Consider the following 24,419-nt stretch of genomic DNA (forward strand, 5'->3'; position numbering starts at 1 on the left):
CGCCCTCCGCGCCGCCCTCGGGTCAGGGGTAAGGCCAGGCGGTGGCTTAGGCTCGCCTGGGCTCCTCCCCTTCCTCTCTTCAGTTCTGACGCGGCCGTGGAGGCGGCGGCGGCGGCAGCGGCGGCGGCGGCGGCAGCAGTCCCGCAGCCCGAGGCGCACCCACCCGCTCTCAGACCTCGACTTCCTGTTCCCGTAGTGCGTCATCAGGGAGCGCCGCAGCCTCCCAGGGCGGGGCGGCTGGAGGGGAGGAGGAAAGGCCAGCCCGGGAAGGCGCACGGCGGAGAGGGACGGGAGGGGGAGGAGAGCGGTTGCTAGGCGACTTGCGTCATCACAGGGCGCCGCTCTCCTCCCGCCCCTCTGTGGAGTGAGGCGAGAGCCCCGCACAGAGCGAGGGAGACAGCGAGCTGTGCTCCGGGCGCCGCCGCCGCCGCCACCGCCGCCGCCGAGAGCGTGAGAGCGAGTGAGTGAGCGAGCATCCGAGCGAGCCGGCGCCCGTGCACTGGCCGCCGCCGAGACCTGCGCCGCAGCCCGGGCCAGCGGGAGCCGCGGCCGCCGTCTGCTCCCCCCCTTGCCTTCCCGGCCGGCGGCGGCTGCTGCTGCACACGCCGGAGCCGGAGCCCCAGCCGGAGCCGGAGCCCGCGGCCGGGGGGCAGGGAGGCGGCCGCCGCGGGTCGGGACTGCTAGCTGCTCAGCCGGGAGAGGACGCCCGCGAGGGGCCGGGCTTTCTGCCTCGGCCCGGGGCGTGGGGCGAAGGACCCCCCGAGGTGTAGGGAGGGGGTCCCGGCCGCCGCGACACATGCGGGAGCCGGGAGCGGGGGCGGCGCCGATCCGAGCCCGCCGGGTCCCCAGCCCAGCCACCGTCCTGTCCGGCCGCCCGGGGCCGTAGCATCCCGTCGCGGAGTGTATGAGCCGGAGCCCCCAGCCCAGGAGCCACCCCCGGGCCGGGGGGCGGGGACCCCGATGTGAAGCGGCCGCGACGGCGTGGTGAGCGGCCCCGGCGCCGCGGTCCTCTCCTTCCCTTCCCCTCCCCTCCCCTTCTCCCCCTCTTGGGGGGGGGGTTCTCCTCTGGCCCGCCGCCACCCCCCTCCCGGCTCCTCGGCGGGACTCCGGGAGTTCTCGGTGCCCCCTCCCCGCCCCAGCCCCCAAGGGCGGCGGGGCCGGGGGGGACCCGGGGGGCCAGCCGCAGCCTCCGCCCAGAGGAAACTTTACCCAAACAAAATCACCGAGCTTTGCGATCGTGACTGTCCCGGGAGAAGTGGCTCAGGACGGGCAGAAGCCGAAGCCTGCAGAGACCCAGGAAGAGGAAAAGCGGTGAGCGGGGCCGCTGCCGCCTTGGTCCCGGCAGCGCGGAAGAGACCCGGGTGGCTGCCTGGTGGAGCGACGCTAGAACCGCTTCTTCCTCAGTTCCGCGCCGAGCCTTCCGCAGCTGCCGCCTCAGCCCGAAGGAGGAAGGGAGCCAGCCCACATTGTCAGCGCCACCGCTCTTCTCTGACGCGTGAGTGGACCCGGGGGAGGGGGACGTTCTAGGGTGGCAAGTGGGAGCGGATGGGTGCTTGGTGCTGGAGTTTGGCCGTTGTTTCTCCGGAGGGTTAGCAGCGGAGACCTTTCCTTCCTGCTGATGGGAGAAAGCATCGGATTGCAGGAGTAATGCAAGTACACCGGGTTTTTCTTAGGGGAGCTGTGTCTCCAGAGTGGATGCTTGCACCTTTCTGGACACTGGCAAGGGGAAGCTGAGAGAGCTCATAGACAGCTCTGTCATGTAGGTTTTCCTGCCTCACCGGCTGTGATACACCACAGTGGTTTTTGTTTCAGGGAAACTCCCATGGATTCCCACGTGGGAATCACTTAAATCAATTCTTAATATTTTTTCTTTTTTAACATTGCATTTGAAGTTGCCCTTGAAAGGAAGAGCAATTTTCGTGTTAGTACATAGTGAAGTTTGGTGCCTCCAACACCTATTTCACAAGTGCACAGGTTGTGATGTGTAAGGAGGATGTCAGCACATTTCAGTTGCTCAGGAGAATTAGAGTTCCAAGGATGCACAACTAACTAATTTCAGGGAGTGCGCTTACTAAACTACCACCTCCTGAAAGTTGCTGCACCTTCTTGTTCATAGTGCTCTTTTCTATTTTTTTTTTTTCTTTTGGGAGGTAGAGTAACATATTTTATGTGATTGCACATTTTTGCTAGAGACTGAAAGGGCTTACGTGCGGCTTCTTTTATTTGGCTTCACTTGTCAGCTGAAGGAGAAACTTCGTACGCTTTGAAGAAAGTATTTGAGATATCTTAAGAGTGCTAAATTAGTGGTACAGAAAAGTAATGCTTCACATATGTAAGGGTAGCCTAGCTTTTTGCCCATCCAGACAGCTACACGTGGGCAGAGTAGAGACCCTGTGTGGAAGTGAAAGGAAGCCTGTGCTTATCTGCCTCATCCGTATGTCTGTGCAGCTTGATTTCTCCATTTAGGATCATGATTAAATTTGTTTGAAAGTTCCTCATATTTCACAGTGTTTGGGTCCTGTTCCCCCCTTCTCCTTTTAAAGTAATGAGCCTGTAACTTTATTAGTTTCTGAAATAAGTGACAATTCCGTTATCTTCAGTTTGCCTCCTCAGTCTTCCAGGATACAGTTTGAGGAATGATCAAACACCATGAGTTTACCTTTCTTGCTTTTATAGATTTTGGTTGTCTCTTGTCATCTGTCACCCCTGTTACTCCCCCTGCTGCTTCTGCTGCTGCTTCCTCATTCTCCTTCTTCCAGACAGAGTTTCTTTTGTTACCTTGGCTGTTCTGGAACTCACTCTGTAGTAGACCAGGCTGGCCTTGATCTCACAGAGATCCGCCTGCCTCTGCCTTCTGAGAGGATCACAGGTGTACACCGTGACTGACAGCTATGTCTGAACATTTTAAGAGTACTTTTACTTTTTTCCTCATTTCTTTGATCATTTTGCTCTCTTTTGGGTCTTCCAGCTCTTTTATTCTTTAGATGCTTTGTTCTTCATACACTTTTATGAGACCTTAAATTCTACTTAGATGAGAATTGGCATTAAAATATTGAATGGTGAATGTAACTGTAGGTCTAGAATGGAATATGTTTTTGGATCTCTTAATCTTAATTTGTGACCCTGAAAAGTCACAAATTCCATTTTTTTAAAAAGATGGTGATTGAGAAACTTAGTCTTCCATAGTTTTTGCTTTTTGGAAAGAAGGGGAAGGCAAACCAAGAGATGACACTTTGAGTGTGTATCACGTTTGGTCAGGGCTGCACACTAAGTGCAGGCTGTGCTCGGTTTGTGACTGGTTTAAATCATGAGGGTGATTTAGTGAATGTGGAGGTGACAAAACATTTGACACGCTGAGTCTTCTTTCTGACCAGTGACAGAGGCAATCCAATACAAATTGCACAAAGCTGTGGGAAAGGCTGGGCTGGTTCTATGGCCCAGTGGGTGAAGCTGCTGGCTGGGGCCCTGGAGTCCAGTTCCCAGAACCAAAGGTGGAAGGAGGAAACTAACTGTGCAGAGTCGTCCTCTGACTGGCGGCACAAACACGTGCGATAGTAATAAAAATAAACAAACCTTTTAAAAAGTGTGGGAAAGGGGCAAATGTATTACCATTGTTCCTCTGAGATCACCATATGCCAGGCGCTGTCACTGCACATTTTCATTAGGGAAATGCTGATTTTTGGACTACCCAGGAATTGGAGTGTCTGAACCAAATCTTGCAAGTTTTCAAAAGAAAAGAACACATGCAAACAAAATATTACAGACTTAGAGTCAGAACATGCAAAAGGTGGCTCTCATTAGGAAGTTAGCTTGGTAGGAATGCCTGCTGAGGGGGGTTCTCTACTGGTTAAGGTCTGTGTGCTTGTGCATCTGCATGGCTACAGTTCATAAAGGAATTTGAAAACAGTGCTCCATAGAGGGTAGTTTCAGGTGATGGAGAAGCTGTATTTTAGAGACATTGTGCTGGCTTTTGTTTCATTAGGAGACCACCATGGTTAGTTACCTGGGGGCCACACTGGAGGAGGGGAGTAAAGGAAATGCTTTAAATGCTTGTATGGTGCTAGTAGTTTCTGATGAGCAAGAAATCAGAACTGGGGCAGCCGACTTTGCTCTCGATGGTGGAGTTTGCATTAGGAGCTGGTTCGTATAGTTCATGTGTTGGTTCATTCTGTTTTTCTTTGTTTCTCTCTCTTCACTCTGTTTCTTGTCCCAGGCTCACCTTGAACTTGCTGTGTAGCTAACGGTGACCTTTTAACTTGTTATCACCCTGTGAGGACTTCCTGAATGCTGAACTTACTGGTGTGTGCCACCTTTTCTGGTTTTGTAGTGCTGGGGATAGAACCTAGGGCTCCGTGCATGCTTGGCAGGTACTTTATCACCCAAGTAACATCCTCAGGACCCCACCCCATGTAGCTTTCAGGGCAGCAAAGTAGCTGGGGAAATATGCTGCTGACAGTGAAGGTAGAGATGGGAGTCATTCTCACAGCCTTAGGTTTTTGAGATTGCTGATGCGGCAAAAGAGCTGAAAATGAGTTTTAAATATGGGGGATTGGGCAGATTTGTGTTGGCATAAGCATAGGCATAGTAAAGAAGAGACACTCCCCAAAAGAGATGCTTCCTAAGTGAGCAAGAGTGACAGCTGAAAAGAGAAGTAGCCTTTAAACATTGCTGCCAGCTCAGTCCCAGGGTAGGTAATCCTGTTTTAGAAAGTCACATGTTTCCAATATCATGCTTAGATCCTGAGATGCAGTTTCAGAAAGCGGGACTGTGTTAGGGAGCTTATGAATAAAACTCAGATTTTTAAAGTTTCCTTGCATTGTTATAATCTTAAGTTCGGTCTCAGTCCTAATAAAGCAATTCTGAAAATTGGTGGCAGAGAAGGCTGCCTCTCTTATGTGTAGATATGTGCTTCTTTGTGTCCCTTACAATGGAGGGCCATTCCTGTGTTAGCTACACATATATTAGGGATTCTTTTTTGTGTGTAAAGTTAAAAATAGTTTAGTACTTATGGATGTTTAAACAAAACAAACAAACAAAAAACCCAAGCCAAATGGTGGTGCTGCATGCCTGTAATCTCATCGCTCAGGAGGCAGAAGCCTCTCTGAGTTCCAGGCCAGCCTAGTTTACAGAGGAGTTCCAGGATATCCAGGGGTACACAGAAAAACCTTGTTTTGAAAATCAAACAAAGAATACACAATCATCCACTTTATGTTTCTCTGTTTGAATTCAGTGCCTTCTAAAGCTTCTTTGGCTTCTAAAGAGAGTATTCAGTTGGCAGAAATCTCTTGGAATAGGTTTATTTATTTATTATGTATGCAGTGTTCTGCCCGCATGTACTGTTGGGTGCCAGAAGAGGGCATTAGATGGTTGTGAGCCACCATGTGGTTTCTGGGAATCAAACTCAGGACCTTTGGAAGAATAGCCAGTGCTCTTAACTTCTGAGCCATCTCTTGAGCCACCAATAAATATTTTTAAATAAGGAGGTAGGTCTACAGTGATTTTAGGATGAGGACATAGCTTTGGAATATTTGCTATGTAGAGATCCTTCTACTTTCATTGTTTCTCACATGGGTAAGACATGCTTAAGTCTATTTAAAAGGCATTAGAATTAATGTGATTTAGTCGTATGATGGGACTCCTTGATGGAGAATGGTAACATTTGCACTCTTCCCTGGCCGTTTTGCTGTTAAGAGGAGAGCCTTGAAGTTTTGTGTCTATGTGTGTCTCAGTACTGGAGTCTGGGGGGTTAGCAGCAGCGCATGTAGATCCACTTTGAAAATGGTTCTTGAAGTCTTGGTGGATGAAAAGGAAAGACTGGCAACACCTCAGTGTGGGTCAGCATGCCCTGTCACAACTTTCAGCTGTTTGTGCCGTGTGAATGCAGCTGTAGAAAAATGGAAGTGTGCTATAACTGCTCCAATAGGATCTCATCGACAAGAAGTCGATGGAATTTAGCCTCTACATGGAAGTTTATAGACCCGGCAGAGGGCATCTAAACCTACCAGCATATAAAGTGTGAGCAGCATTACACTACGAAGCCAGATTGGCCAGTTCAGGTGGGTTCTGTTTTCTAGATGAGATGTGGTCCTCTGGGCTGCATTATAATGATGGTTTGCGTTTATATTGATGAGAGTTCTGGACCAAGAAGCAGAAATGATGCTCTGTAGATGGACCTGAAAAGTAGAGATCTTTGTCTTACCAAAATATGCCATAATTGATGTCTTAGTTACTTTTCTATTTCTGTGACAAAATATGATTGAGGAAACTTACTTAAAAAAATTACAATTTTAGAGGATGAGTCCATGGTCAGCATGGTGGGTGAACATGGTAGCAGGCAGTCAGGCATGGCACATGAGCAGTAGCTGAAAGCTGGCAACCGACCCACAAGCACAGGAGACTCAGTGACACACCTCTTAGTCTTCTCAAAGCAGTTCACCAACTGGAGACCGAGGGCTCAAATCTGTGAGCCAGTGAGGGCCGTTCTCATTCAAACCACCACAAGTGATGCGTGGGAATATGCTTGTTTTTGTGTTAAAAATTTGTATTTTGTACTAAAAGAATTCTGTTTTGTATTAAAAATTTGTATTTTGTACTAACAGAATCTTGTTAAGAGAGAAGTTAACTTTTTCCTCCTGCCACTGTGGATTGGAACCCAGAAGCACAGTGCATGCTAGTCAAGGTTCTGCCACTGAGCTACATCCCCTGTGGTAGAAGCTTCCATTTCACAGGTTCTGAAAACAAATTGTGAAGCATGTGCTTTTAAAAGCATTTCAGTTTTAAATCAAAGATTAGTTAAGTCAGATCCTAGGAATGTTAAGGTTTAATGCTTTCCCACTTCCAAAGTCATGATCCCTTACTAAATCAGTGTAAAGAATTTAGCACAAAATTATTTTCATTTTGTTTTTTAAGTGTTATTCAATCTTACATTACCTAAATCATTTGAATGTATACTTTAAACAATGTTGCTATCTTTAAGAGTAAATATATTGCAAATATGGTGCCTGGAAAGGACAGCTATTCATTTAGTGTCGTTTTTAATGTTACAGTCAATGCTAAAACATTTGTTAAAACATGTCAACAAATACCTGCATTAGATGACAGTGTCTTTCCCTGGTTTTAGGACTTTGTTTGAACATGCTCCTGTTTTTTGTGCAGTACAGTGCAGTAGTGTTCCTTTTCAGGTCCCTTGAAAGCTGCACTTACTGCAGTGTCCCTCTGTATCACAGGACTCCTGCAGATGCCAGAATCTGAGGGTGCTTAACGTTTTTCGCAGAAAATAAAGAAATGCCTAAGGGGCCCAGTGAAGTGGTTTGCCACCATGTGTGCGGGCTTGAGCTTCAGCCCTAGAACTGGCATGATGGAAGGAGACAACTTACCCTTGGAAGCTCTCATCTGGCCTCCACAGGGTAGTGTGTGCCTCCTCCCTAAGTATGTAATGAAAGTATTTACATATATATATATAAACATATTCATGCATATGGATATCTATATATGTATCTCCCTGTATACTCTAAAGTTCACCTCTAGATTACCTGAAATACGTAATACAATGCAAACAGCACATTAACAGTTGTTCTACTGTTTTGTGTAGGAATAGCAACAGCGTAAGTCTACAAATTTATTATACTCTTTATTTTCTGGGTATTTTTGATTTGTGATTGGTTGAGTCTGTAGATGTGGAACTTACAGATAAGGGTGCCAACTGTTTATTCTTTATACATAGTTGATAGTGTGGTTTCTGTTTTACTCTTTGAATAAAGGAGTATATAGTCTGATAATTTTAATGTCTTTGAGAGGGTCACTTTATATTTAGTATTGTTGGTTGGGGTGGAGGGTGTGGGTGGGTTGTTACTTTAGTGTGTGCTCCAGCTCTCGGTTTTCTGAGACAGTCTCTCTTGTCACATTCCAGGCTGCTTTTGAATTTGAGATACTAGTACGTCAGCGTCTGGGGTGCTGAGATTATAGGGATCTACAACCATGCCTGGATTATTTTGATCTTATAAAACTCATACCTGAAACATTTTGCTTTTCAAAGTAATTTTATCAAAGGATGGGTGACAAAGTTACAGGACACAAGTGTGTTTTCACCTCTGCAAGGATTTCAAATAGAAACATTTTACTTTGGCAAAACTTAGTAGACCAGGAATGGTGAGCTTTTTGAGTGTGTGTATGTGTGTGGTGTTTATTACCATTGCAAATAGAGGAGTAATTTATTTCAAATGGTGAACTCTTGCCATTATATCTTTCTCTTTTGAGACTTTTCTCATCTAGTGTAAGATTATCTTCAGGCAGGCCTGAAAATATACAATTAGATATATGCTATTTTCTGATGTTACCTCATTGATAGTTTCTTTAACACCTTTCATATATGCAAATGGAGTATATATCCTAAATGCATGTGATATTTATCCATATTCTTATAATTACAAGTTTACATATAAATATACTTAAAATTATTGCTAAAACATTTTGGCATTGTGAAATCCTAAAGAAACATTTGCGATTCTCACTGAGCTCTGGGACAGGAGAATGATTAAAAGAAAAGATTTCTAACAATGTTTGAATTTTGTGAGTACACTCAATTTTTCTAACAGTGAGCTTCACAAGGGGAGAGGAGGAGCAGTGTCTGTGATGTGCGCTGTTATCTTCTCTGCATGGAGTGGAGATGCACAGGAGCTCAGCTGTCATGCGCGGGCGCTTTCTCCATCAGAGCTAAAGCACAGCTGTGCATCATTCAGGTCCTGTGTAGTCTCTTGCTAAGCTTGCCACCTCTGCCCTTTCCTTCCTCCTGAAGAGTAGCTGCTAGACACCTGCAGGCTTTGGAAGAAGGGAGCTACTACTCCCTCCCTGCTTGTGTGTTTGTGTGCTGGTAGACTGTGATAAATGCGCTTTTCTATATTAAAGGACCACTGAGACTTATAAATCCTAAAAGCTAGTGCAAAATAAGGCGAACACCATGTACCCTTCGCTTTCCCCACCTTTGAGAGGTCACCAGTGAACACACTATGTGTACCTTGGGCTTTCTTATCCCAGGCTAGCCGTTTGTCTCAGCTTCCCAAGTGCTGAGAGGTGCCTATGCCACCAAACTCTATTTGCTGAAACTCATAACACCAGTCAGTGAAACTGTAAGGCACATTGTCTGTTGTAAGAATGTATAAAATTGGTTGATGCTTTAGGATGTCAGGTTTTTAGGAGAGCCTAAGGAGTGACAGAACTTGGCATAGTGTCCACAGTCTGAGAATTTGCTTCACCAACAGTATTGAGTAATCTGTAACTAACTACAACCAGTGGTTGAAAACACATTCCTGGAACCAACAAGGAGTTGCTAGCTCCTGTCTCATCTGTCTAGGAATACTCATACACAGAAGTCAGTTAAATGGCCTTCATGGCCTTGGCCAAGTTACTTCCTCAGCACCAGGTTGCCGGGTGAGCACGTTCTTCCAAGGTTTGCTGTGCGTAATGAGGCGACTGAGAACTGTGCGGAGCTCCTGTGATTGTCACCAATGGTGATTTATTAAGTTACATGCCTTTTAATGTGTGATGTAAGTAGAAGGCTAAAGTCAGGCTTAATTTTGCCAGCACTTTCTTCGTTGTCAGGGTTTCTAGGCTGTGAAGAGACACGGTGACCACAGGAACTCCTACCAAGGACTGCATGTAACTGGGGCTGGCTCACAGCTCAGCGCTTTAGTCCATGTCACCATGACAGGAAGTGGTGTGCAGGCAGACATGGTGCTGGACAAGTTGCTGAGTTCTATGTCTCCATTCTTGGGCAGCAGAGGTGAATGCTTGGCCAACCTTGAGCGATTGAGCCTCACAGTGACACACTTCTGCCAAAGAGGCCACACCTACTCCAACAAGGCCGCACCTCCTAAAAGAGCCGCTCTTTACGGTGGCCAAGCAGTCAAATGTGAGTCTATGTGGGCCATTCTAATCATACCCATCCCTCCTGTCCCCTTAGACAGGGCTTCTCAGTGTAGTCTTGGCTGTCCTGGAACTAGCTCTGAAGACCTCACAGAGACTTGCCTACTTCTGCCGGGGTTAAAGGAGTGTGCCAACACTGCCTGACTAATTTTGCCCAACATTTAAATGAACACTTGAGTTTGTAGTTCTGTTTCATAAGCATAAAAATGAATATATTTCATTAACATTTTATTAAAAAGACCCAAAGACAAGAGAAATGACAGGACTATTTTAGACAGGGAAGATTTATTTGAACCTTACTGAACTTGTAGTTCATTGCGAAAGATCTGAGTAGTGCATGGAACAGAAAGGTTTCCTCTTTATTCTTGAGTAATTAGTGATTTTTTTTCTGATAATGATTACAATTCAAGTTGACTATCAAAAAATCCTGGAATGTAATTTAGTTATTAGTTCTCACTCTTTACTACCTCTCTCTCTCTCTCTCTCTCTCTCTTTTTTCTTGTCTGTTTTTCCAGAGACAGGGTTTCTCTGTGTGTCCTTGGCTGTCCTAGACCCGATTTGTAGGCCTTGAACTCACTGCGATCCACCTTCCTGTCTCCAGAGTTCTGGGATTAAAGGTGTGAGCCACCATGCCCAGCTTCTTTACTTTCCCTTTAACCCTGAAAATAAAAAGCTTTAGAAAATCTTGTAGCTAAATAGAAGATTTATCTGTATCAGTTACATTTCAGACTAAGATTGAAATAATCTTTATTTAGATGAACACTAGATATCTTTTTTTTTTCCATAAAATGTGTGTGTGTAATATTCCTTAAATACAAGATAGCTTTCAAAAATACTTTTTCTACAAGTCTGGAATAGTTGGTGTTATCAGCATATATAAGGAATAAATGAAAGAAGCAAATACTTCTTGATGGTTTTAATACCGGTTTGTATTGTCATCCTGTGTGCATGTGTGCATGTCTGTGTGGGTTCTGTGCGTTTATGTGCAGGTGCCTGGCAAGGCTGGCGGTGGCAGACCCCTTGCAGCTGGTGTCCCTGGGGGTGGTGGACCACGCGTGTGGGTGCTGGGACCCCACTGGGGTCTTCTGAGGAGCAGTGTCTTCCTTTAACTTCTAATCCAACCGGTTCTTTTTTTTTCCTTTTATGTTTTTGGAAGGTTTTTCTGGTTTGTGAACCATTTGGTTATGCTTTTACTCAACAGCATTATATAAGTATATAAAAACCTGCAGGTAAAGGATTGAGACATTTCTCAGCAGTGATGACTTTATTATCTCTGGCCTTTCTTTTTTTTTTTTTTGTCCCCCTCTTTTTAAGGCAAATTCCTTTAGATTTTGATGTAAATGAGAAAGTAGGGTGGTTTATCTGCAGATGGAGCTATATTAGATGGCTAATTTGATGAAGCTCCAACTTTTAAAATGTGAACATTTGAACTTTTTCTTGTTGGTAGCAATTGGAGTTAGGTGTCTGTAGCTTTCCACCTCAGCTATTTTCAAGAAGGATCTTAGGCTTAGGGGGTGAGCACATCCTGACTGCTCTAAGCACTCAGTCATCTGCCTCCGCAGGTGTGGGCAGTACTCACTGTGAGTCTGGTGGGACAGCAGGGCACCTCTCTCTGTCCAGCATTCCACCGATGGGATTGTTTCCATCAAGAAAAAGAAGATTTTAATTTCTGGATTGAGAAATTTGGAGCAGGAAACATATTTAAATTTGTTATAAAAGTCATCCAGTAGGAGAGGAGAGGTTGAGAGTGCGGGGGAGGGGAGAGGCAGCACCGAAGAAGAGGGAGGGTTGAAAGGCCTACGTGGGGAGCCTGTCTCCGGAAGCTCTGAGGTCAGTCTTACTCCGAGGTCACACCCTGTTATTTCTTTGGGTTGTTATCTGCTACTGTTTGAAATGTTGATTAGGTGATTGATTTTGTTCCTAGCTTTTCAACAGCTGGATTCCTTAAACTATTGAAATTATAATCTGTATGTGTAATCAGTGTGTCCCAGGCTGGGGAAAATTTCCACCTTCCCTGATAGGAGGTCTGCACAGAGAGTCTGATCTAGCCTGCATTTCTAACTCAGCTGTAAGAGAGATGCTAGTAATTCTATATGAATAGTTAAGAGTCAGGCGTTGAGTCGGTGGCCCAAGTTCAGTGTGTTTCCTGTAAGTGTGACCTGTAAGCTGTGCTAGTGCCTACAGCTCCAGTGGGGTAATTAGGAAGACTGGCCTCATGCATGCACGCGTTGGCACTGGGCTCAGTGCTCAGTAAGTGGCCGCTGTAATATTGCATAGTGCAGGGTTAAGTTATTGTTTCTGTAAGGTTGCTCTGTTTTCAAACCCTGATGTCATTTGTGATCTTTGCCCTTGAATAAATCTCTATTTTGAATACTGCCTTTATTCAGCAGAAGATATTTACTGAACACCTACTGTGCCAGGCCTTGATCTAAGGGAACAAAGCATAAAAATACCTGTGTGCTAGAAACTTACCTCTGGTTGGAGGAGACAAGACACACAAATTAAAAGCAACATAGAAATTACGGAATTGGGTTCGTGGATTTTTGTGTGCTGGAAACTGCCGTTAACCAAACCTGCAGTCTTCCTCGTTTCTGTTGCTGTAGTCTAGTTTGGGTGCACTCTGAGCACAGGACACAGCTGGCTCCTCTGTCCCCAGCTGTAGTCTGTCTTCCTTTGAAGGCCGCCTCAAGGTTGTCGTCTTTGCCTTGTCAGAGCACTTAAGTTTTCCTCTTAGTCCCCAGACTCTGTTTTCCTCCTGATTTTGCCTCTCCCTGGCATCCTCCCCTTTGCCTTTCATCTCAGTCCTTCTCAAGAGACAGTGCTCAGAAATCCTCGTTTCAAATACACCCTGTTTATGTGGCATTTTCCCATCTTGAGTTTCCTCCTTTTCATTATCTTTAATTGAGATAGTTTGTTTAGTCTCTTTTTAAAAATCCCCACTTTTCATCTGTCTTCAACTGAATTTTGAACCTTTTAGGGTTAGGGTTACAGGCCACGTGTCCATTCCTTGCTTAGGAGAAGAGGCTACTACTTGTTCCAGGGGTGTTGTGAGCTTTGTGAGAGGAGATGCAAATACTCTGACCTTAGTGCTGAAAGTGCTGTTTATCTTGGGCCAGTTGGCGAGGTTTGACAGTTTCACTTCCATTTTGTTAATAGTTACAGTTTTGGGTTTTTGTTTGTTTGTTTGTTTTTTAGTGTTGCAGTGTTACTTTTCAAAAGTCATATGAAAACTGTGATGGTGTAACAATGATTATAGAGCAGGAACTCAAGGCACCCTCCTGTGGGCACAAACAAGAGCTCACGCTTACTGGCAATAGGGCTGTTGGCATGTTCTTCCATCTCTCTGTTCAGTCTGCGATAATAAAAATGCCACACACAACAGATCTGGAATGAAGAGATTTGGGGAAAGGAAGGAGAGAGAGACAATGGGAGCGTATAGGAGAAGATAATAGAGGAGCATGCTGTCCCCTCCCCCAGAGAGAAGGACAGAGAAAGCAGGGAGTGAGGGAGAAATGGGCAGAAAGCTGGTGGGAGTGGCAGACAGGTTCTCTCTCAGCCACCTGGCCCAGGGGATGACGGAGAACATTGTGAGGACCCTAAAGGCACCTGAGAGGCCAGTTGAATTGCTTGCACAACAACATAGCCGTTTATCCACATGATGGGGTCTTGCAGATGCTGTGCTTTTAGGAGAAATAAGGATCACAGCCCTGTTTCTGACATGTAGTAGCTAGCCTGGGACAGTGGGAGGGGTTTCTGATGGACACAGTGATACAGAGAGAGCCGAGAGGAGCAGCAGCAGAGTGAGCAGTGGAGGACAGGAGGAGGGGGAGCGAGCAAACGAGCGAGCTAGCTAGCTAACCAATCAACTAACTAACTGCTATCTAATGGCTAGGAACTGGTTTAGATGATAAACAGGGCGGTACTCAAAGCAAATTATTATCTGGCCTAAAATAGCAGTAGTGCCAGTGTTGGGAAGGCTGTTTTGTAATTAAGCCCCCACTCTTATTTGGATTTATATATTTTATTTGGATATCTTTTTTTGTATAAGGTACTTTACCAGTTAGATTCTGTTTAAGAACTGACTGTTATTGAAAGACTTATAGAGAAGTCAGTCGATAGAACTTTTTATTTTTAAGGTGAAAGTTACTTTAAAAATAATTTAAAAGTGTATATGCTTTTTCAGAAACTGAGGAAAAATTCCCTCTTTCTGGCAGAATTTACTATTTTTTTTTTTAATTTGGTAAACTACTCCTGTAAAAGTATATTTAGAACTGAGGGCTTATTAGATACGAGTGCCAGAATGTATATTTTGTAAAGTGATAATGTACATTAAAAGAAAAAGCACACATACAGGTTAAAGAAGTAATCAGATGGGGAAGCTTGGGGTCTTGTGTGTTCTTTCTCTCCTAAGGACTTTCCTATCTGTCTTCTCTTTTATGTTGCTTTTCTCTGCTAAGCCTTTCTATTGCTTTGCTTTTGTCTTTTGCATTTCTCACCTCAGTCGACCCTTGGCTCGTGGCCTTTCTAGTACAGATCTTATCTATAAGTAAACTTCCTTTTACTTCCCAAGTTCCTGGGAGACAGCAGCCTTCAGGTGGGAGTCCAGAAGAGCAGACTTCTTCGGTATCGCGTGTGTGCCAAGAAGGTAGTCACATACTTTTCAGCTTTTTGTTGTTCACATGACTTATCATTTTTATCCAAAAAACTGGCTGTGTTTTAGGAATATAAGACATATGCGTACTTTACGTGTGTGTGCACACATATGTGTGTATATCGTGGCTCACTGTTAGTTCCAGAACCCCCCAAGGCTGCCAGAAACTGTAGCACTGCTTATCACCAAGTTCATCAACTTGAATGCCTTGTCTGGGTTACTTCTAGCTAACACTGTGTAAAGGTGAGATAAAGAATTGTTAACTCCATGGTAGACCAGAGAAATGTGTGTGTTCACTCACACTAAGCAGCTTTTCTGTGTGTGTCCTTTGCTCCTGTGATCTTGCGTACCTGTGTGTTGGCATAGGTGTGGGTGTAGGCCTGGCCTACGTTGTTCTCTTCCTTATTTTTTGGGACAAGTCTGTCACTGAACCTGGGATTCAGTTGCTGTGTAAGGCTGGCTCGCCAGTGTGCTCTAGGGATCCGGCTGTCTCTGGCCTCCTAGTGTTGTTGGGCCTAATGACTGGTTTTTAACAAGCTAACGTTCATCTGAATTCAGATCTTCATGCGTGCAGAGCAGACTGTTTACTAATTGAGCTGTTTCCTCAGCTCCAACAAGCACTTTCAACATTCTTGTTTCTTGTTTCTTTTCTTTTTTCTGAGACAGGCCTTCCTTGGCTGTCTGGGAACTTGCTCTGTAGACCAGGCTAGCTTTGAACTCATAGAGATCCACCTGCCCCTCTGCCTTCTGAGTGCTGGTACTGAAGGCTAAAATTTTGTTTCTGTTTAATGTTTTTGGTCTTGAGTTAAGCTGAGGATGTTGAGTCTGTGGATTTGGAGTGCATAGATGCAGAAGGCCAACTGTACTGTCATGTATATTTGTCTTCTGCATCTTCCTGTTCCTTTGCCTAGAGGATTCTTTCTTCCTTTAAGACCCCATTTAAGGGCTGAAGGGATGGCTCAGAGGTTAAAGAGCGCTGGCTTTTCTTCCAAAGTTCATTTCCTGAGTTCAATTCTGAGTGGTTGAGCCAGCAACCACATGCTGGCTCAAAACCATCTATAATGACATCTAGTGCCCTCTTCCGGCACCACACGCAGGCAGAATTCTGTATAACTAATAAATAGTTTTTTGTTTTTTTTTTTAAAGATCTTACTAGGAAACATGTCCTGATTAATGTAAGCTGAATGAGTTATTTTTACTTACAGTGTCTGTCACTTTTACAGCAGCTGCAGTGATCTGTTTGTTTGTTTGTTTTTTTTCTCTTTGAGTGTAGGGGTCACATCGTATTCACTTTTTTGTGAATTTCTCCTCCCCCAGATGCCTTAACGTTCCTGCTACGTAGTAAGCTGGTAGGTGTATGGCACGTGAGCAAAGACTGGAAGAGAACAAAGCAGGAAATCTTTTCAGTAATCTCTGAACTGTAAGCTTTGTCTTGTTACCTGTGTATTCAGGTGCTTAGTAGTGCCTTCTTCAGGGGGGATCTGTAAGTATTCATTAAATGAATTAGTAAATTTTATATTTTTTATTTTTCACTATGTGTATGTCTGTGTGTATCACACGTTTGTAAGTGCCCGTGAAGGCGAGAAGAGGGCATCCAGTCCTGTGGAGCTAGAGTTACAGATGCTTGAAAGGCACCCAGTGGGGACTGGGAACTGAACTTGGGTCCTCTGCCAGAGCATCCCGCCCTTCTAACCACTAAACCATCCCTGCAGCCCGAGAGGAGATTTTCGTAGTGGATAACCCTCATGTGACTTTCTTTGCTCATTTCAAGGAAGCCATCTAGTCCTAAGACAGCTTCCTACCCTGGGACAACTGTGGCTCATGCTGGTTTCTCTTGATTCAGGAGTAGATTCTACGCAGTCCATTTAAACTTTTCCTTAAACTTGTCTGCTTTTTGGGGGCTGTAGAGATGCTCAATGGTTAAGAGCTCTGGCTGCTGTTCCAGAGGACCCAGGTTCAATTCGTAGCACCCACATGGCAGCTCACAATTACTTATAATTCTAGTTTCAGAGGATCCTACACCGTATACAAACGTACATACAGACAATATGCCAATGCACATTAAATAAATAAATAAATAAATAAATAAATCTTTAAAAAACAAACAAAAAAACTTGTCTTTTACCTAAAAGGTTTATATTCAACCCTGGGTATAGATACACAAATTAAACATTTACTGACAGTAGATAAAATATTTAAAACTTTTACAATTCTTTGGTTGTAAAGAATTAAATCTTAGTTGAATATATGATCTTCAGGGTACAGACATTTTCAGCATTTTTCCAGAGTTGATTGACATTTTGATTCTATAATTGTCAGTGCTGAGCATGCTGCTTTGCTTCATTGTTAGTAATAAATGTCAGGAATATGTTTAGGGCAATTTCAGAAATTGTTCGAAATTTTGTTCTAGACTTAAGCCAAAATTTACTGAGTAATTTTCTGAAATGAAACTTGAGCCAGGAACTTGTTTTTAACACCAAGCATTCTAGGGTTGGGAAGGTGGCTTAGCGGTTGGCTGCTCTTCCAGATGTCCTGAGCTGAAATCCCAGCACCCTCATAGTGGCTCGCAACCACCTGTAAAAGGATCTGATTCCCTCCTCACTCCGATACATAACAATAAATACATAAATATTAAAAAACCGAACATTCTAATACAGTATAATCCAAAGATACAGGAATTTGCTACAACATTCTGAGCAGTGACAGGAGGAGTGCTTTGAGCGTCTTTGTTTTCAGCACTATTCTCCGTAACTAAATGGCGGTGTGTCTGTCAGGAGCCTTGTATGGACAGCAGACACACTGCAGCACATGTGACAGCACTCGTGTCTGACACAGCTGTCTCAGTCCGTGTGCATTTGTGCTGCATGGCCTGAGAGGGCAAAGTGCTTGGTTCTGTGTTCAGAGGCAGGGCTGCAGTGAAGGCACATGACCCAACAGGCACAGGCGACTCAAATTCATTTTGCTTTTGATTTTGAGTTAACGTTCAGACACTGTGTGCTCAGAAACTTTTACCATTGACAAAGTTTTCATGACCTCCACCCTGAGCTCTGTGACCCCTGATGGAATAATGACCTACAGTTTTAAGAAACTATCTAAAATGGATCTGAACGATGACTTGGTTGATTTCTCTTTTTGTCCACGGGCCTCTTCCGGTATCATGTTTGTTTAAAAAAAAAAAAAAAAAAAAAAGAATGTTTTCTTATTAGGCTTACATAGAGCTGTTATTAAATGATAATGCTAAGGAAAACTTGGAGCCAAAGCAGATGAATATGTATTGTCACGTATTGCCCGTAGCTGAGGCGTTTGGGGCTTGAACAAGGTGTGCTCAGGTGGAAGGGAGGAGGTCGCCACCACATCTCTTTTCTTTTGATGATTGAGTTCAGCCTCAGCCTTGGCCTGGTAGCCTACAGGTAGACTTGTGTGAGGGTAGACGGAGAACTCTGTGAATCCAGGAGGTCCACAATGCCTCGTCTGGTGAATTAGTAATGGCATCATGGCCATCATTAGCACTTAGTGGATGTTGCTGTGTGTCAGCGTGCTGAGGACCTCCACATGTGCTGTTTACGCTTTGTGCCTCATGCTCGCATGCTGTAGGTAGAGGATACAGATTGAGAGATTTGAACACAGGACTAGAAATTTGAACTCATGGAAGCTGTGCTTTGTGCTTTACATCCTTAGAAAGTGTAGGATTCATTATTAGAAGCAGATTACAGGAGAAAAGAAGAGCAGTTCCCAGGTATGTCTGTTTCCAAAGTAATTGTGAAATTTAACCTGTATTAGAATGATTTGCATGAACCTCAGTTCTTAGTTTTGTTTTTAGTGTTACTTTTAGACCAGGTGTCCAAGGCATTGTCACTTCGCTTGCAGAAGTTTATTAAGATAAAATGTCTTTAAAACATGAAGTAGGCTGGGGCGGGTGCAGTGGTGTGTGCTTGCTTATGTGTGCATGTGTGCAGGACCCTGAGCTCCATCCCTAGCCCTGCCAGAATACAGGGGAGGGAGAAGGGCTTCTGTCTACTTTATATTCATTTAAGAATGGTTAACATTTTATTTAATTAGGACAGGGTCACAGGGAGTCTGGGCTGGCCTTGACCTGATCTTCTGTCTCTAGTTTCATACTGCTGGGATTACAGGCATGCCCTGGCACTCTAGAAGAAGATAAGACTTTGAAATATCACTTAATTTGAAATTATGGTTGGATATGTTTGTGTAGCATAGCAGAAATTTAAGAATTAATACCTGTTAATGTCTTGAGTATGTTATTTAAGTTAGTGGTTCTGTGGACTCTTACTGCTTTTTCGTCATTTAAAAAATGTCATTTTTTTCTTTGCTATATTTTTGTCTACCATGAGTCTATACTCAGCATGTTATTAATACTGAATTTCAGAAGTACTTTTTATGTCTGTACTTCTATTTTTATATATTTATTGGGAGATTTAAAAGTTTCACATTTTTATTTTATTACCTTCCACAAAGCTAAGCCTGAGGGTTGATTTTTAAGTGGTTGGTTTGTTTGTTTGTTGCAGTGGTGAGATCAAGCCCAGGGCCTGTGCACGCTAGGCCGGCAACCTACTACTTCTTAGTGAATAGCGCACATGTGTTTAAACCTTGCGTATTTGAGAACTTCAAATTCTGTGCTTTTGTAAAATTTTATCAATGGCTACACGTAAGAGTAGAATACCTATTAATTTCTATTAAAGCTTAAAAAATACTGAAATGGGCTGGCTGGAGAGATGACTCCACAAGTGAGAGCTTGTATGTACCGCTCTTCCAGATGACCAGGCTCAGCACTCCACCCCCCAGCTCATAGCCTCCTGTAACTGGCTTCTGGGGGCCAGCACTGCTGTGGACATGCCCCCTTCTACATTTAAAAATAAAATAAATATTTGTGGGAAAGAGCGCCTGACATCGGGCCTAAGATTCTCAGTTGCTTCCAGGTCTGACAGTCTTGTTTAATCCCTGGAACTGTCATGGAATGACTGGAACTGGAAAGAGAGAGTTGACCCACAGGTTGTCCTCTGACCTCCACATGCATGCTGCGACACGTGTAACAACACGCAGGTGTACACATACATACAGCAACAAAGGTACCCTACCCCCCTGAAAACCGCCTCAGCAGGGCTCAGTTCTGCTAATGGGAGCAAAGGATTGGGGCAGAGTGAGGGAGAAGTCTTCAGCTCTTCTGTGCGTAGACCTTTCTCCCTCAGCTTGCTTTCTTAGCGTGGCTGCTAATGCTGGTTTTTAGAAAGAAACTGCTGGAAAGAAGGCCGAGTGCTTACCTCAGGCCCTGCAGCACCAGCGTGTCCGCCCCTCACACAGCCCTGCCTCACTGAAAGATGTGTGTAGCTGTAGCTGTGCTCACGGTTCCGCCTTGACTCAGCAGTCCGCTGAGGCTCGAGTGTAGCGGACATCAGTGGTTGGTCCCCTGTACTGCTTGCTGGCTTATTTCTGACGTGCTTTTAGTAGAGCAGAGGCCAGTGCACACAGGAACTGTCGCGGTGTTGGCTCTTTTCAGCGACAGTTATGTCTTCTCTAAGTCTGGCAGAGCATGTATTATTCTTTGACTGATTGTCACCATTTGAGCATTGATTTATTTCTTTGTGTGTGTGCGCGCATGTGTGCACATGTGAGTTGGTGCCTGGGCGTGTTATCAGGCCTGTGGGTCCGTGCCCACAGTGTGGGCATGGAGGTCAGAGGCCAGCCTGTGGGGGTCATTTCTCTTTTTACCAGGTGAGTCCCGGTGGTCAAGCTCAGGCTGCCAGGCTTGGACATAACTGCCATCTTGGCCAGCCCTGTTTTTCCTGTTAATCAGATTTCAGACTTTATTCACACACACACACACCATGGGTATATGTGTGTGTGTATATATATATATATATACACTTTTTGTTTGTTTGCCTCCCCTTAAGTAACAGCTTCCTAAAGTTCTTGGATTGGTCATGTCAGCCTCAGAGTGAGCTTTTCTCACCACTCACTGAGCCTCACAGGAGTGCGTGAGGACTCAGGCTGCTGCTTTCTCCACCCTCTTCCCTTCCTTTTCCTTCTCTGTATTTCTCGTTTTGTTTTTCCTCCCTCATTTCCAGCTGCTTAGGAAGACAGACAGATGCACACTAAATTATAATGCTTGTGCACACAGTTGATGGAGGAAACACAGCCTTACAAGTTACAGATTTTTTAATCTGTGGAGTAGAGTATGTTACCTTATTTTCCTGACTGGGAGATTGAATTAGTCACTCATGCTAATGTGGTATATTGGAATTTGAGTTAGTGATGAAGATTAATATCATTAAAGAGAAATAAGGCATATTTTCTCACATCTGAGAAGTCACCTGCTCATCACTCTGCACAAATAATGTTTACGAACTCAGCACCCAACAGCCTGGCTAGGAATCTGGATCTGCTTTGGCTGGTGCTCCCTCAGGGAGCATTCAGGCTGAATGAAGTCAAGCTGGAGGACAGCTCAGTGCTCAGTTAGAGCACTGCCAGTTGTTCCTGTCCCTGATGCTCCCTGGTTGGCAGAGTTATGGTTGTAGGACAGATGTCCCTGTTTTCTTGCCAGCTGCCACCCAGGGGCCTTTCTGAGGTCCTCAGAGTCCTGGTCGTGTTCTCGGCACAGGGCCCGCTCACCAGCGTAAGCTCAGGCAAAGCTTAGTGGTGGGAACACCTGTGTGTGTGCACTGGGATGGCAAACGGCCCCTGGCATGTTTGCTTGTTTGCTGTTCCCTTTGCACTTTCAGTCTCTGAAATAAGCTCGTCTATTTAAAATTTATGACTGAAAGAGTTTTGACAAATTTATATACCATGGAAACACCACCACCAGGGAGGAAATTGCATCTTCTTTTAAAGATAGCTCCTCGTGCCTGTCAGTCCCTCCTGGAAGTAACTTCATTTCTGACAATTACTCATTTTCTGTTTTCTCTAGACTAGTTTTAAATTCTGATATTTTAAATAGTGCAAAGAAACAAAGAGGGGATGGAGACAGGTTATTTCTTTGTTTAAAACAATAATTTAAAACGATCTTATTTTACATAATGTCTGTGGTGTCTGTGTATTGCAGGCCCACAGAGGCCAGAAGGAGGGAGGACAAAGAGAAGGAAGGGAGGGAGAAAGGAAGGGAGTGAAGTAACACTATATCTGAACGTGTAAAGATCTGGAACTGGAGTACAGCCTTGTGAGCCACCATGTGGAGTTAAACCTGGGTGTCTGCTGACCCATGCTGCAGCCCTGACACCGATCACTCTAACCTTCTGATTCCTCAGATTCCTTCTCAACAAAGGATTTCTTTACTAGGTGTTGCTTTATTGTTTTAGGATGTGGTAACATGATTCTCGTTGCATTTTTCTCGATAGTTCCAGCATGCTCTTGACCTCTGTTAGGTCTCCTAAGCTAGGAAAGATCTGAATAGATGGTTTCCTCATCCACTTTTCTATTTACTGTCTTATAACGGCCAAACCAGGAAATTTCCCACTCGAAATTCTAGTATTACTGAATCTTTTCACTGGTTACTCACTGCCCCTCTCTTCTAGCAAAGTCCAGAATGTCCTCATCTCAAACTGTGTCTTGTTTCAGTTCATGTCACAGTGTGACTCGAACAGTTTCCCCTGCAGTCCCGTTTCCCTGCCTCTTGTGTTATGCAGTGTTGTCTAGTGCAGGAAGGTCCCTCGGAATCCTTGCTTCCTGCAGCAGAAGAGAACGGGAGCTCAGAGGACTCTGGGAGATCCCCTAAACACTGTTAACTTCCATCTGAGGCAGTGTTGCACGAAGCCACACACCTGAACGCCAAGCTTTCTCCTAGTGGTATTGCAACAGACAGTTGTAATTTTAGTGTATTTTATTATGTATTTACTATGTATTTGTATAACTTACCCATCTGTTATTACTTCTGCATTTAAGTAAGAACACTTATTGAGGTATTAAAATGTTATCTTAATATTAAATCTTTGAGATCTTTACACGTTCAATTTTAGTGTTACTTCCCTCCCTTCCTATCTCCCTCCCTCCCTTCTCTTTGCCCTCCCTCCTGGGTATATAGCTTAGATTGGTCCCGAGTTCCCTGTGTGACAAAACCTGGTGTCAGACCCTTGGTTCTTCATCCTCTGGCCTCTGCTGGGGTCGTAGACAGTTGCGCCATCCCAGGTGCCCGGAGATGAGTACTGTTGTTGAGGGTGCTCGCTGGCTACTACAGAACACCGCTTCAGCTGCAGAACGGACTCCGTCTTCAGTTCTGCAATATCCTGGGGACTCCCCACCAAACTGCCTTTGAGCAAGTGTCTGCTTGTAGGTTAGGGTGGTGGCTCAGAAGCTTTCTCTGGTTGATTTTATGAAGGTAAATATGTTGTAATGCATTTTTATTATACAGATGAGGGCATTATTGAGGAGGTGGTGGAGTTTGGGGAAGAGACTTGTCTCCTCAATCCAGAGTTGGCTAGTGGTAAGCTTGTATTGTTTTCTTCTTGTAAATATTGTTTTATAAATCAAAGAGAGAAATAGATTCCTCTTTCGTCGTAATTCTTCATATTGAGACATCTATTATTAACACCTGTTTTACTACTTTATCTTTACAGTTTTGTGCCTCCCCCGGTTGCATTTTCTGCAGGGTCTGTGTGTGTGTGGTATTCTCATGATAGTCTGGTGTTTCCAGGATAGAACTAGAATGCAATCTCATAGCTCAGGCTGACCTGGAGTTTACTCTGTATGTGAGTAAAGTCCTCAGCCAGGGTCTGTGTGGAGGGCTGCCCTAACTGTCTAAGGGAAGCTATCTCCTGTCTCACCTAAGCTTCGCAGGCCCAGGACAGGTACAGCAGAACAAACGACAAAACAGAACCCAAAAGTTTTTACTTTGTGTATAGAATGAAAAGAATGTGTGAGAGTGTCCGTTGAGTCTGTTGCTGTCCCCAGGTGTTGCTGTCCCGTCTCTGGGCGGCCCTGGCTGTCTGGGATGTACAGTGTCACAGCTCCGTCTGCCTCTGCCTCCTGAGTGCTGGGACTACAGGCCTGCACCACCACACCTGGCCTCCCTGTCTATTCAACTCATAGTGCGTCTAGGGAAGTGAGTGGGGGAAGATGTGCTTTCCCCACTGCTGTGACAAATGCTCACCAAAAACTGGGAAAGGAAGGGAAGATTTATTTTGGTTCGTGATGTAAGAAGGCTTACAAGTGCGGAGAAGGCATGGCAGCAGGAACTTGAGGTGTCTCATTAGACAGAGCTATCTAGGGTTCTGCATGTCTGGGCCTGCCTGCCTGTTTCCTAGGGTACAGGCAGACTGTGTTGCTGCTGAACACTGTCACCTTTGCTGTCCCAAAGGGCTGTGTTCGCGCACGATGTATGCTGGTTTCCTTCCTCCTCTTCCATTGCTGATGAAGTGCCATCGTGTGTGAAGTTGCTGACTCAGCAGTCATTGAAGGCGTACTCCCAGTTGCTGTGAGAGTGGCAGGCAGGGCTTGGATAACTGTGTGTCTTGCTAAATTTTTTTTTATGATTTATTACTTGTTTGTGTGTGTGTGCGCTTGTGTGCACATACATACACACACGCCTACCTACCTACCTACCTACTGGAATGAGCAGGAGGTTGTGAGCTACCTGATGGAAGTGGTAGGATCTGAACTCAGGTCCTGTGGAAGAGCAGAAGTTATCCTAACTGCAGAGTCATCTGCTCAGCCTTAGTATCTGACCTTTGACTTCTCTATTCCTTCTTTATCCAGGAAGCAATAGTTGCCCAAGTTCATTACCTTAACATGTTCTTTAAAACACATTACCTATTTATTGTCACCGTGTTTTCTGTGGGCCAGGATCTAACAGAGTCACTGGTGAGTCACATTTTCTTGCTGCAGTATTAGCTACTTTGCT

General features: G+C 44.7%; 1 protein-coding gene across 1 annotated transcript in view; it reads left to right on the forward strand.

Annotated features, from left to right (window-relative positions):
- The first annotated feature begins 553 nt into the window (after positions 1 to 553).
- The window catches only part of Fbxw7 (F-box and WD repeat domain containing 7), a 151,822-nt gene continuing 127,956 nt past the window's right edge, over positions 554 to 24,419 (forward strand). Inside the window, exon 1 of the mRNA XM_021643880.2 lies at positions 554 to 1,495. The gene's annotated coding sequence lies outside the window, so the exon portion shown is untranslated. The remainder of the gene's footprint in view (positions 1,496 to 24,419) is intronic.

Source organism: Meriones unguiculatus, chromosome 2, assembly GCF_030254825.1.
Source record: "Meriones unguiculatus strain TT.TT164.6M chromosome 2, Bangor_MerUng_6.1, whole genome shotgun sequence".
Lineage (NCBI taxonomy): Eukaryota > Metazoa > Chordata > Mammalia > Rodentia > Muridae > Meriones > Meriones unguiculatus.